The sequence below is a fragment of the Mercenaria mercenaria genome, chromosome 11, assembly GCF_021730395.1.
Source record: "Mercenaria mercenaria strain notata chromosome 11, MADL_Memer_1, whole genome shotgun sequence".
Classification (NCBI taxonomy): domain Eukaryota; kingdom Metazoa; phylum Mollusca; class Bivalvia; order Venerida; family Veneridae; genus Mercenaria; species Mercenaria mercenaria.
The window spans coordinates 55213955-55229485 of record NC_069371.1 but is presented as its reverse complement, the minus strand read 5'-3'; the positions used below and the strand labels follow the sequence as shown (position 1 = coordinate 55229485).

Sequence of the window (15531 nt, the reverse complement as noted above, 5' to 3'; positions counted from 1 at the left end):
AATGACGTATTACGCTGAAAATGTAGTACGTACTGTAAAATGCGAATCATTTGCGTTGTTAGAATCGAAATAATAAATATGTTCCAATAATTTTATTAATTAATAAAACATGGGCAGTCGTTTGGATGCGAATAATTAAATCACTCGTGCTGCGCACTCGTGATTTAATTATTACGCATCCAAACTCCTGCCCATATTTTATTAACTGATAAAATATAGGAACAGATTTATTATTTCTTAAATAAAGATTTGTAAGCTTTATATTCTACCAACCATATTAAGGCAATTTAATTTATTTGCATGCCCATGTATGTTTTACATGAAGAAATACATATAGCAATGGCATATAAGTTTCATCCAATGTCCACTAATGTTTTACATTTTATTTTAAGGCGCTGAAAACCTACCTGAAAATATTTAATGACAATTTCATTTAGCTTTACCTACTTGTAAACACATTTATAGCCAATTTAGAATTTTAAGCGCTAGTAGTTTCTATTGTGTTAATCATGTATTTGCACTTTTTCTTTTTTTTTTCTTTTTTTTTTTTTTTGACCCATACTTATTCCGCACGCACTTAACAATAATCAAATATTAAGCAAATTGCTTTTTTCTTTTTACATTGTTTCTGATTGTGGGCCCCATGTTGTTCTGGGACGATCTGTGTATGAAAAGAATTGGAACCACTGCCTTACCCTTGCATGATCGTAAGACTCGACTAATAGGGTCTTAACACTTGGTTTTGCTGTAACTCTGTGATTCCAGCAGGTATGCAAATTTTGATTCCATACCTCATGTTTTTATTTCGATGTAAATGAGATGTGGAACCAAACTCTGTAGTCCTGTTTGGCGCCATATAACCTATACTGTGTTGGTGCGCCGTAAAACGCAAATAAAATAAAAATAAATGTTTCTGATTGTTATTAAAAACGTTTCAATCATTAATTCAATAATCAATGTATTATCTCCCTTTGAAAAGTTTGTTTAACTTTTCGAAATTAAATATTTTATATTTATATTTACTTCTAGTTGCCCATATTAAATAAATACATCTAACACAATATAGTAGTTTTTAAGTTTTATGACTTTTCGAAACGTTGTGAATTACAGATCAGTTTTTGTGTAAATGGTTTTCTATTTGAAACATGAAAATACCCTCTATAGATGGTTTCTAGAGGATTGGCCTATAAAACATTCCCTGTTCCATGTACATTGGACACGTAAAAGAACCAAATGCTCTACTGAAGGTTCTTTGTGTCTAAACCATTCTTTAAAATTATGTGACTTTCAAGGATTGTTTTAATGGCCTGCAAATGAGATTTATAATTTAGAATAGTTTTATTGAGAACGATTTCCTGCCATTTCAAGCACCCATTAAATACATGGTGCTAATCCTTCTTATTTTTACACTTTCAGCACTCACTATAACATGCTTATTGACATCTTTTCTTGGGGTTTTGTCACACTGTAAATTCTTTTAAAGGTAAGTAAACAAAGCCTTAAGTTTTGACAAGTTTTTACAAGCTTTAAACTGACTTATCCGAGAACCCATTAATCTAGTGACCATTAAATTCGAAAGGATATGAGGATTTTTAAGCGGTGTTTTGTTAAAATGTCATTCGAAATCATATCAATATTTTTAATGTTTTGATAACAGTTGCGTGCAGTAGTGTACTAATAAACTTTGATAATGTGGCAGTTGACCTCAATACAATCGACGCTATTTATTTTCCAATACAGGTAAATCCAATATAAGCTTTACAATAGATCTATGACGATTTATCTTTGAACACCCCTGGACTTATTGGACTCAACTGCCACATTATCAAAGTTTATTAGTATGTTCAATAATGTAAATAAACACTCGTTTACGTTTGATAAGTAATGAAACAAAAGTATAAACTTCAACAAGGCGCTACTTATTTTAGATATTTGTGTAGTTAATTGCTTCAGAGTGCAGGGTCTGAAAAACAATATAAAAGAAGGAGTTAATTAAGCTTAAGATAGTTCTGTACATTCGTGATTTGAAAAAAATGGACCTCAGATAGTTTTCATTATAGATATAGGTCCGTGTGACTGCTTCTGATATATTTGCCCAAGATTAAAAAGACCCGCACATTCCAAGCAGATGATTAAGACATCATCTGGAATGATTAAACGTGCCAAACCAACGTTTAAATATTGTAAAAAAATACAATCTTCATTTCAGTAAATTCCAAGATTTATTCTACATTATCTGGATAAATGAAGTTACACCAAACTTTCCACTTAATCAAACGTGCAGAACACTACCTTAAAACTGATCCGAAAAATATTTTTTTTAAACTTTATTGTAAGCACTTTTCATTTCATTCCGAATGCACTTTTTACCTCTGTGCATGGAGAACGCTTTCATATTTACTAGTTACTACAGATAAGCTCGAGAAAAAGTTTTAAATGTTTTAACTGGCATGTGGTCAATGATTTGAAAAGAACAAATCTAGAAATGAATAAATCAAATGTTTTCACAATTTAATGTACATTCGAGTGAAAGAAAATACACTTAGATGTAACATGCGTAAACTTCAACAACAGTTTAAATGACAACTATTGTCCGTACAACTGAAACTTTCAAAAGTGTGCAATTTATTTCGCAATATATATATGTTTAAAACAGATCCGTAAATATGAAATATATAGAGAGAGAGAGAGAGAGAGAGAGAGAGAGAGAGAGAGAGAGAGGAGAGAGAGAGAGAGAGGGAGGGGTATTGCATGAGGGTCTTTTATTTAACAAATAATCAAGGCATTCGAGTGGTTTATCGTCTAATTTACCACGGTTCAGAGTTCAGATGCGTAGGAACTGAACCACGAGGACGTTAGCCCGAGTTGTTAAATACTGAAGCATCTAAACGATGAACCATGGTAAATTAGACGATAAATCCCAAGAAGGTCTTGACTGTTTTCATTCTGACATGCTCATTGACATTAATAGATATTATGCTGGACTTCATTTACCCGAGGAGTAATGTATCGGACGTCATGCGGTAATTTGACGTCATAACTCTCTCTTACCGGTCCGCGCGTCAACCGTTGTTATCGCAGAATATACAGAGCTTGATTTCCTTCTTTGTTTAACTGGAAATCAAAACGAGCCATGTTAGAATATTGAATTTATTAAACGAGTTTAATAAAATGATAAAATGCGAGGCTCTTTCGAGCAATTTATCAATTTTATTCAATGAATTTAATAAAATCAATGTGAAAAGTCACAAATGTAATATTCTTTTTATCACATTTATCATATGTTGGCTTTTCCATTCGAAACATCAAAAATTCTACTTTCATTTACTATATAAACATGTCAATTTGACCAACGTCACCTATACTATAAACGAAGTCGACGTCAACATTTATTCTAACACGATCTGGAGCAATTGCTATATAAACATATAGCGAAATCGCCTATACATGAATCTACGATAAAATATGGTTGGCTGTTACATTTCACCCCCTATGATTGTGGCGTAAGAGATTCTACTTCAGTTCCATTACATACAAATTATATCAGGGCCAAACGGTTAAAAAACAGCATTTCAAAAACATAAATATGATAAAAGTCATACTGACTTATGTGTAGGACCGTAAAACACGTTTCGATCTCTACGAGCGAATTCAATTAGCTTAATTAAGATTCAGCGGTGACGTCATAAATGTATGACATAAAGTATGACGTCATATTTATGTGACGTCATATAAAGTTAAGCTCGTAACTTGTAACACAGGGTCAACTCGCCTAATTTGATGATTCTCTTCATAATTAGTTTGCGAGCTGTTAGATTACTAAATTATAAATACTTCTCAAAATTCTGATAAAAAGAAACAAATATCTATACGTTCCATTGGCTATGCAACTCTTTTTAACCATAGGGGGTAAATTGTAACAGCATATGACCCAAATGACGTATTACGCTGAAAATGTGGTACTGTAAAATGCGAATTATTTGCGTTGTTAGAATCGAAATAATAAATATGTTCCAATAATTTCTTAATTCTGTGCCCTCGTGCAAAATTATTATTCGACGTATAATCTTTTGCTATAAATTATTTCATAATTACACTAGTGTATTATCATTTTATGTAATGGTATTATTACTCTCCCGCAACGTCAGATATGTGGTAAATATATATATGTAGGGGCTATATGATATACTATACTATATTGCTACAATGTCAGTTTTTTTCTTGTAATATACCTTATTACTTTTCTTGTTATAATCCGGTTTCCTAAATCACCAATATTGCTATAAATATTAAAAGATAGAAACTACTCTTCCGCGTAGAGTAGCAAACGCTCCGATAAATATATTCCGAACAATGTAGGGAAATACAGAAGCTATGTAATTACAGGCCAATAATTCAACGTATCAGCTCGGAGTTAGCTTCTGCAAAGCTTTCAGCGGCCAGCTGAGCACGGGAGCGGTAACAGTTTTGTTTCTGTCAGTTCGGTTCTTCCCGGCGCAATATTTGAATGTGCGGAACGATTTTCATTTACGTTTTAAACTGTTGAAACACTTGTGAATTTTAAGATTTAGAATTCAATTACTGGAATAAATATATGTGCGTCCATAAATCTTATTGTAGTAAATTTATCATATGAAGAGGAAGTAAAGTTTTCATCAGTAAGTAAAGTTTTCTATGACTTTTTTTTCATAATTCTTTTGTAAATCTTTATAGAGAGATGCTGAATATGTATATTACTGGAACGATATGTTATGTATTTACTTTATTATTCTGAACAAACTAACGTATTGGAAAGACGGGCCTTCAAAGCGTAACTCTATATCAGTGGGACCTCAGTGGCCAAGTTGTTCAGGTCGCTGATTTCAAATCACTTGCCCCTCACCGGTGTAGGTCCGAGTCTCGCTCGCGGCGTTGAATTCTTTATGTGAGGAAGCAATGCCAGCTGGCATACGGAAGGTCGGTGGTTCTACCCAGGGGCCCGCTCGTGATGAAATAATGCACGTAGGGCACCTTAGGTCTTCCTCCACCATCAAAGCTGGAAACTCGCCATATGACCTATAATTGTGTCCGTGCGACGTTAACCCAGCAAAAATAAAATCAAATAAAACTATATCAAGTGTATGGAAGTGTACATAATAGATATATACAAAAGAAAACACATGCTCAAAGTAAAACTAGGAGCTAGTCTAAAGTAAAGCATAATTATAGACAATAATGGTGAAACAATCAAATAAAGAACAACATAATTAGAAACCTGAGTATTATAATTGAATTGACAGTTACATTATTCCTAAATGAAACAAGAATATAGAATGTGTAATTAATATTTCAAAAGATTTCCCTGTTTACAAAAGGAATGTAAAATGCTCAGAACTAATACTTTAAAGTTTAAACAAATCAGTAATATTATCATATTGATAACAATTCTTTACATACTTTTCTTCCCACATATTTTAATGTAAAACCAAATACTGTGGTTATCTATTTTAGAACTCCGTCACGGAAAACATCTCACTGCTAACTATATTGTTTTGATAGAGTATTTAAGAACTTGATATTAGAATGTTCCTGAATTGTTTTCTTAAAAAAACGATTTGATAATAAACCAGATTATTTAAGTGGATAACATAACATGTGTAGGCCTAAAGGATGATACAAACAGATTCCTATTTCAAATAAGTGTTTGCACTATATCTTAGAATGTTGCAACTTAAAGTGTCTACGCTACATCTTTTTTATATCGTCTTTATGGTTGTCATTTCCAAAATGGACGATTGCCATGGGAACAAAGAAAATTGATATAGTTCAAAAGAGTATTTTCATGTGAAAATTCTTTTATTCTCACACAGTTGATCATGTCAAACCATTAATTTTGTTACCTGTGAAAATGTTCGAGGGGGTAGACTTTAATGGCCCCCGACCTATAACAAAAGTAATAGCATGACGACATTCAATGGACATCAGTTCGTGACATTTTGTATAGATAAAATAAATGAGAGTTTGTGTTCCTGGAACGTCAACACATCATCCTTACATCATTCTGACGTCATATTTCACCTCATCATCCTTACATCATTCTGACGTCATATTTCAGCTCATCATCCTTACATCATTTTGACGTCATATTTCACCTCAAGACTAAAGCAAGTAATCCGATAATTGGATTATTATTTCGTATCTGATGGGTTTTGTATTCGTTTGTGAAATACAAGCTGTATTTCCGACAGAAAATTCGTATGTATAAATGAAATAAAACCTTTTAACAGACACAGGGATATCAAACCAGTATTTTAAATCACTGTTAAAAAAGGTCCCAACCAGTTTACACAAAAACAGAAGGAAACAAATAGAAGCAACACTGACTTAAAAAAGTCTATGTATGGATACACATGTATGGATATACTTATCATTGATACATATTCAAAATGAAACAAGTAAGAAACGAGGATAAAATAAAGAAACTGTCTCGAAACTTTTCATTTTCGAGCTTTAATTTCAACCGAAATTGTCCGACTGATTTGTTGCACAATGTAACAAATATCAAAGGCTTTATCAAGTTTAAAACGGTAAAATGCAGGTGGTTCATGATTGAAATATTTTCAGACTTGGGTAATCTTACCTCGGTGTACACGGTTAGGTAATCTTACCTCGGTGTACACGGTTAGGTTATCTTACCTCGGTGTACACGGAAAGATTCAGATGGAAAAATTTACAAGTAAAAGATATCTAAAAAAAATGGTATACAATGCTCTATATAAAAATCGAAGTTATATCCGTATATAAGTGGCGTCATATAGACATATAAATACACGCTGCGCATCTAGTGTGATCAGATCGTCGACAGAATCCTAAGAGAAGTTCGAGAAAAATAATAAATAAGCCATAAATAACAGTTTTAAGAAACATGAAACATTACCAAAATTAGCATTGCAACTATTTGATTCCTTTGTTGGTTCCACAGTTAGCTACGGCTGTGAAATATGGGGACAGCTGGAAACTTTACATATTAAATTTTGCAAAACATTACTGGGAGTTAGGCAATCCACATGTAATGTTGCAGTATATGGGGAATTGGGACGGTACCCTTTATACATTAATAGGTATGTGCGCATTGTAAAATATTGGTTAAAACTATGTCAGAGCAATAATATTATAACTAAAACTTTTGTAAACTCCGAGCTTAATGATTCCGCCGTGGGAAAAGTAAATTGGTTTACTCATGTTAAAGATCTTATCGAAATACGGGGTTTTTTTTATAAATGGAATGACATTATAAATAATAGGCATCTGATGAGGAATGTAGATTCAGCATTTATTTCTCTGTTTAAACAACGTCTGATAGACGAATTTACCCAAGAATGGCGAACTGGTGTTAATAGTATGGAAGTATTGACTCTGTACAAAAGTGTTAAAGAATCATTAGAACTTGAACCATATTTAAATTATATTGTGTCTCACAATCTGCGCATTGCACTTACAAAACTTCGTGTGTCTGCTCATAGTCTGAGAATACAGACTGGCCGATATGGTCGAGGTAGAATAGATAGAGATTTAAGGTTTTGTCAAATATGTAATAGCAGTGATATAGAAGATGAATTTCATTTTTTATTCAAATGTTTCCCGTATGAATAAGTGAGACGTAAATATATCAAACGTTATTATAGATCTAGACCAAGTATGTTTAAATTCGCCCAACTGTTATCCACCAAAAATAAATCAGAACTATATATGTTAGCTAAATTTATCCAGGAAGCACTTGAAATACGCACACTTAGTCTGTAATATAAATTATTTTATTTATAATTATGTTTGTGTCATTTGTAAATATAACTTCTTTTCTAAAGCAGCATTGTACATGTATAAGACTATTCCAGTATTGAATTTGTCAAAGTAGACTGCGATCGATCTTGCAGTGAGAAACAGGTTTGGTTATAATAAGGCTACTATTTACAAAATCCAGATGTCAGATCATAAGACATATGGTGAGTTTTGGGCAGATATATATATATGTATAATATTCGTTTCTGTCCAAGAGTAAATATTAAACATATTGTATAACGAAGGCGATGCTGGTAGAAATATTTGCTTTAGACTGCATATATATTTTATTGTACAGATATCGACAAACATCAAACTTTTGTTAATTATGTATGTCAATCCGAAAATATTTTCCATCCATTCATTTTGACACATCTGCATTCTTAATGTCACAATTTCGTTATCAAGTGAATATTAACATTTTTTTGCTTGTCACTAGAAACTGTAATAGTTTTTGTGAGAAATAAAATATGTTCTGTTCTGTTCTGTTCATAATTGTTAATAGATATTTTAAGCGACGCCCCCTTATATTTGTTGCTTCAGCTTATGCTTGCTGTCTATCTTATTCTGTTGGTCCGGGTCGCAGTTTAATCGAATAGGTTGACCTTGTGGTGCTGAACCTTGGTGGTGTTTGAGACAATGTTTGAAACAGAACTTTGACACAAAACACTGTTAGGTTTTAATTTTGAGGCAGCGGTTTGTGACAATAGTTGAGGTTTGAGAACCTAGGACCCCGCAACTCAAGTTGAACAACGCGGCATTATTGTATCGTCTGCATATGCCGCTACAACAACAGCATCGCGCTGAAGTTAATTCTTCTTCAAAATTAGTGGAAATAAACCGTCTGTGGTTTCATCGAACTTTTATTTTACAAAAACGAAATATATATCATTCAAAAGATATATTCATTGAGAATAAGAAATCGCTTGCACCTTAGCTTGCATATCAATGGTTTTATACAAAAAAAAATTGCCTTAAGCAAACACATATATCTGATTTTCACACATTTTATATAGAACATAGAAGGTAAAAAATGATCAAATGATGACATGATAAATCGTCGCGTGGGTCAATCAAAATTAAAGATAAAATTTATTTTGAAAATAGCATGTGATGAATCAAATGTTGCACCTAAGGGTTCCTACTTTTAGTATTTTTGTTATTGAGTAAAATGTGTATATGCCCTTTTTATTTCTGACCGCTATCGATTATGGGTTGGAGGAATATTCTTCGGTATGGTAAGCTTAGGTAACTATATACAGAGTATCTCATGCAAATCACGCACTTTTTACCTCTAGGCATAAACAAATCATGTATAATTACTGTATACAACAGCAGTTGGAAAAGAAAAGTATATAAAGATCAAATCATTTAATACCCTTTGGAAAGTGTGACATTTTTGTGGTGAAATTTGTCAACAAACATACTTTTTTTAAAGTTAAAACCCACAGAATTTCACAAGGTAAAATATGTTGAGAAAGCTATTGCTGTAAAAGGAACAATCTCTGCTATCCATATATATGCGGCAAAGTATGGAAAAAATATCTAGGAATATCAGTCGGTGCGACGTTAAACCCAACAAAATAAATAAAAATAAATCTAGGAATATCAGAAATAAAACAGTTTCAGGACTGTTAGATGCATGACTGTGTTATCCTGTATAGCAGGTAATATAGATAGCTTACATTTCCATTGCATTGATATAACATGGACAGGACAAACAGTATTCACCCAACAACATATATGCAATGGACTTCTTGATTTTAGCTTTCTATATGGTGGTACTTCGAAAGAATCTATAGCAAAATCTATAATCAGTCATTTAGCAATATAATCAGTGCAGATCTCAGTGACATTTATCCCTTATTAAATATGTTGTAATTATAACCTATACCGTATCCTGTTCAGTCTGGCATTTTCGTCAGCAGCTAAAAATATATTTTTACAATGAAGTTAACAAGTCGTGCATATCATGATATATTTCCAGATTTTGCTTATCACAACCATCATTTATTTAGTCTTGAAATTAACAATATGATTTTTCAACATGATGTACCTTGATATCTAATACACGTTTCACAGAACATGCTACACTGACACTTTAATAGCATGTTGACGATTCATAACAGATAATTGTATTATATAATCGGAACGTTGACAGGCCACTAACTGATAATTCCAGTTGCTTAAAAACATATTGGGTACCGACACTGGGTTTTATCTCTGCCAATATGACAACTTGTAAAAAAATAACTGGGTATAACAGCATAGAGGAAATAACACCAAAATTGGAAAAGGAAAAACACCCAAACAAAATCACGAAACGCAATAGTTATTTTAAAAAGTGGTAACACTAAGTTACGTTGTAGCTTTACACTAACTATGGTTTAATCTGCAAATCATACGTCAAAGATACTAAACTGTCATCAATTCATTAAAAGTGGAATTATCATTTTTGTTTATATCATTATTAATTATTCAAAAGACATACATACAGATATGTTCTCCTAATAGGATTTCTTTTTTCTAAGCAAAATACGAACGGATGATAATTTGCCTTCTCTTACTTTAGATTTGTTTATCAAAATAATACTGGACAGGTAAATTATTGGTTTGGATACTATACGATGACCGCCTATAGTTCACGCAGATGTCAAACTGACTTTATTTATTATGCATTTGTATTGGGTTAATAAAGACCTCACTTGTTACGTATATTGATTATACAACGCCAATATCAGTAATCTAAGCAAAGCAAATTTAATGTAATATCTATTTTGTTTAATTAAGTAAACATTGAGACGGCAAAATGTTGAACAGCAATAAATATCGTGATTAAGACGGGCAAAATTCTGTGAATTAAAACTTATAAATTCCGTATATTAATATTAAACACAGCAATATTGTCATCTGAGGTCACGTCGTGATACTATTTGGTGCCTAAATTGCACTGAGGAAATATGCAAAACATATTTGATCTACTATTTAATATGAAAGACATTCCAGAATTGAAAGGATGCAACAGAACGGTGTAGCATTTAATTCTCGCACACGCCGCACGGAATGATTCACTAGCCGTCTGTGCACTCCTATTTTTTCCTTTGGATCATTTGATTTTTTCGCCGTATTATTAAAACACGTCCAAGTCATTTAGCGACATACATTCGCCAAAAAATATCCCTTCCCTGTTGCATGTTTATATGTTCAAATAAGACATATTAGAGTTGCGGCGTTTAGACTCTGTTGTGTTTAACTTTATATCAAAATATGGTTCTGCTATATATCACGTTTTAAACAAACAAAATCCCATAGATCGTTACACTGAACTTCATTGAAGTGTGTAGATTTGCCTTTTGGAACGTCTTAACACTTAAAGACTGTTGTTGTGATAGTAAATAAATTCTTTAAGACGTTTCTTTGGAAGCAAGCAAATTGAGAGCCGACATGATTTGACAATAGAAGATCAAAGACTATCCAAAAATTACTTTATATTTTATGAATGACTTTTGATTACACTTTGATTGTAAAGCAATTTGTATCATTTTATTATAAATGCTCACAAGTCCCTTACTACAGTTTGGACTCTTGACAAAGAGAGGTCATGCCTTCTTCATGATAGACTTTGATACCTAATTTAATTGATATTCAAACTTTATTTTTTATGATTGATGCATAGTTTCTCTTAGTGATTCTCTCGATGTTCCAATATCTCTAGGAATATTCCGCAACATAATACAATTTAGTCTTTGAAATATTGAATAAATATTTTGTACATTTTGTCGTGCTTTTAAAGCGACTAATCCACACATTGTGATTTGTTTGCGATTTTGTTTTTTAAATAATTTTTCACCGAAAGGTAAATGCAGCGGCAAGGTTTCATTTATTTACATGAAACGTAATGGTTGATCAGTCTCTTTAGAATTACGGGAACATTCGAGTTTTCGCTGTTTTTCTGCTGCACTTTTATAAACCGTTGCAACGACTTACTTTTGTAAACATTAATAAATACAGAACGAGAAGCGACAGAATTTTTAGACATTATCATCACATGGGTAGCTAACCAAAATTGCGCATGCGCATACGTTGCTTCTGTCACTGATAATCAATAGAGCGCTGTTAGCGACCACGATAAACAATACAGAGAATATGACACCACTTATTGTACATCATGCGGGCATCGATTTTTTCTCCTTTTTTTTCTTGATCTAGCATTTTTAAGATAGAAACAAAAACTCACTCATATTCTAATGTTCATACAAAGAGCTATAATATTTTATTTTATACATCTTTGGTTCATAATACGACCGAACTTCAATTTAAAAGAAAGGTCATTTTAACCAAAAACCTGGAGGTCAGTGCCTCCAATAATACCTTTACTGCTGAACAAACCAAATTCTTTATACTGGTTTCAGGTTGTCTGTCTGTCTGTCTGTCCGTCTGTCCGTAGACGCAATCTTGTGCGCACCATCTCTCCTTATCCCCTTGGCAGAATTTAATGAAACTTCACACAAGTGATCAGTACCAACAGTAGTTGTGCATGGGGCAGGTTAGGTTCTTTTAGAAAAAAAATTTGCAGAGTTATGGGACTTTGTTTTTTTGTTACTACACTATATACATAGACACAATCTTGTGCGCACCATCTCTCCTCATCCCCTTCACACAATTTATTGAAACTTCACACAATTGATCAGTAACAACAGTAGTTGTGCATGGGGCATGTTAGGTTCCATCAGGAAAAAAAATTGCAGAGTTATGGGACTTTGTTTTTTTGTTACTATACTATATACATAGACACAATCTTGTGCGCACCATCTGTCCTCATCCCCTTCACACAATTTAATGAAACTTCACACAAGTGATCAGTATCAACAGTACTTGTGCATGGGGCATGTTAGGTTCTTTCAGCGACAAAAAATGCACAGTTATGGGACTTTGTTTCTTGTTAACATACTATGTACATACAGTCTGCATATGCAATCTTGTACGTGCCTAATCTACCAAACCCTTGCACACAATTTAATGAAACTTCACACAAGTGATCAGTACCAACCCTAGTTGTGCATGGTGCATGTTACATTCTTTTAGATAAATATTCTGCATAGTTATGGGACTTTGTTTTTTGTTACTATACTATATACATACAGTCTATATACATACACTCCACATAATTATGCAATCTTGTGTGCGTCAAATTGCAAAAATGTACTGTGTCAGTGCATGCGGGGGGGGGGGGGTACATTCATCACCTTTAGTGATAGCTCTAGTTATGTGGGTTTTTTTCATAAAGTGTGCATGCATAAAAATGATCTATTTAAACACCGTTTTAGCATAATGACATAATGAGCGGTTGGGGCGGCGTCTTCATCTTCAAGAAGGGAACACATGTAGATATAAAAGTGGCAGATATGTTGGTATGAAATTTTCAGAAAATAAAGATTATGGTATATGTGTTTTGCTGCTCTGGTTTTAAAGAAGATTACATAGGAGAAAGTATCAATCTAAGACGCAAGGTGACACTTTTTTTTCAAATGTATAACCTTTGTGATATTTTTCTGGTTTAAACTGGACAGAAGTGAGAATGCTGATACAATATAATTGGTGAAAAAAATGATGAATGTGTGAAAAGTAGTTCCAAACTGAGAAATTACAGACGAAATTATATCGACCCTTGTAATACTATATATTTATACATTTACACATTTACATACTTAGGGATTCTGCCATTATCTTCAGAAGCATTCACGATTTATCTCAGTTCAAAATATAGTTCCTTCCTAAAAAGTTTGGTTGTAAATATCAATACTCAACAAACCACTATATTGTCTCTTACTCGCTTAAATGTGAATGCTTAGACAAAATACAAAATCCATTCAAATCCTCAAAAAAAATCCGCTAAACATTCCTAACAGTCTTAGCTTAGTTTTTACGTATGATTAAATGATTGACTTTATCAAAATACAATTACCACTACATATAGTCAAATTTGATTATACTACTGGACAAAGGCTTTTCTGAGCAACAACACTGCGCTCGAATGGAGGGAACAATGTCATTTGGAAATACATTAACTATTTCCAAAGACATTACCTAGTAATCTTTTTGTATGACAAACGCTGATATGTGTATAATGTTAACCATTGTATCTGTCTTAGGAAGGAAGATTTAGGTCCTTGATTTAATAACATTGGTGGATTTCAATGAAAGAATATTCAATTACATTTTGTAGGAAGAATGCATTTCTCCTCAAGTATGTAATCCGCTTAAGTTCATACAATGGCCTTCTTACAAACAAAATCAATATGTGTGTACTTAAAGAAAACCAACTATTATACCCTAGATACAAGTTATATTGGGTCTAAATTCGAGTCACGCATGTCCATACGTCTGTTCGTCTGAACAAACGAGATGATATTTGTTGAGCACTGAAGACAAAATCTAACAGTAAGTACTTCTTATTGGACACTTTCTGTCACTTCTTGAAATCCCCAGCAAATGTCCATTGGTAAGAAGGTCCGTCCGTCTGTCCGTTGTTTTCGTGTTCGCTCTCCGTCCGTCTGACCGTTGGTTTTCTTGTTCGCTCTCCGCTCTCCGTCCGTCTGCCCGTTGGTTTTCGTGTTCGCTCTCCGTCTGTCTGTCCGTTGGTTTTTGTGTTCGCTCTCCGTCCGTCTGTCCGTTGGTTTTCGTGTTCGCTCTCCGTCCGTCTGCCCGTTGGTTTTCGTGCTCTCTCTCCGTCCGTCTGTCCGTTGGTTTTCGTGTTCGCTCTCCATCCGTCTGCCCGTTGGTTTTCGTGTTCGCTCAATATCTTCCTAACGGTCGGAAGATTTTCTTAAACTTGCATCAATTACTTACCTAATCAAGAAGACGTTCAGAGTTCACAACCAGGTCACTTTTTCCAAGGCAAAGGTCACACTTTTCTTTTAAAATTTTATCAGTTAAATTATTTTTCCACTGATATTGCTTGTATAGTTACTATTTTATCAACATACTTGCTACATACATTAAGTCAGTACCTTTTGCAGGAAAAATATATAAAATAGTTCAATTGCCCTGAAATAACAGCTACTGACTTCTGAGCGTTTTTTTATGCCCCCGAAGGGAGGCATAGAGTTTTTGAACCGTCTGTCCGTCTGTCAGTCTGTCAGTCTGTCGGTCTGTCAGTCTGTCCGCAATTTTCGTGTCCGGTCCATATCTTTGTCATCGATGGATGGATTTTCAAATAACTTGGCATGAATGTGTACCACAGTAAGACGACGTGTCGCGCGCAAGACCCAGGTCCGTAGCTCAAAGGTCAAGGTCACACTTAGACATTAAAGCAGTGCATTGATGCGTGTCCGGTCCATATCTTTGTCATCGATGGATGGATTTTCAAATAACTTGGCATGAATGTGTACCACAGTAAGACGACGTGTCGCGCGCAAGACCCAGGTCCTGTAGCTCAAAGGTCAAGGTCACACTTAGACATTAAAGGATAGTGCATTGATGGGCGTGTCCGGTCCATATCTTTGTCGTCGATGGATGGATTTTCAAATAACTTGGCATGAATGTGTACCACAGTAAGACGACGTGTCGCGCGCAAGACCCAGGTCCGTAGCTCAAAGGTCAAGGTCACACTTAGACATCAATAGATAGTGCATTGATGGGCGTGTCCGGTCCATATCTTTGTCAACCATGGATGGATTTTCAAATAACTTGGCATGAATGTGTACCACAGTA

General features: G+C 33.9%; 1 protein-coding gene across 1 annotated transcript in view; it reads left to right on the top strand.

Moving 5' to 3' along the window:
- Positions 1-4413: 4413 nt before the first annotated feature.
- The window catches only part of LOC123532234 (galanin receptor type 1-like), a 251915-nt gene continuing 240797 nt past the window's right edge, over positions 4414-15531 (top strand). Inside the window, exon 1 of the mRNA XM_045313624.2 lies at positions 4414-4658. The gene's annotated coding sequence lies outside the window, so the exon portion shown is untranslated. The remainder of the gene's footprint in view (positions 4659-15531) is intronic.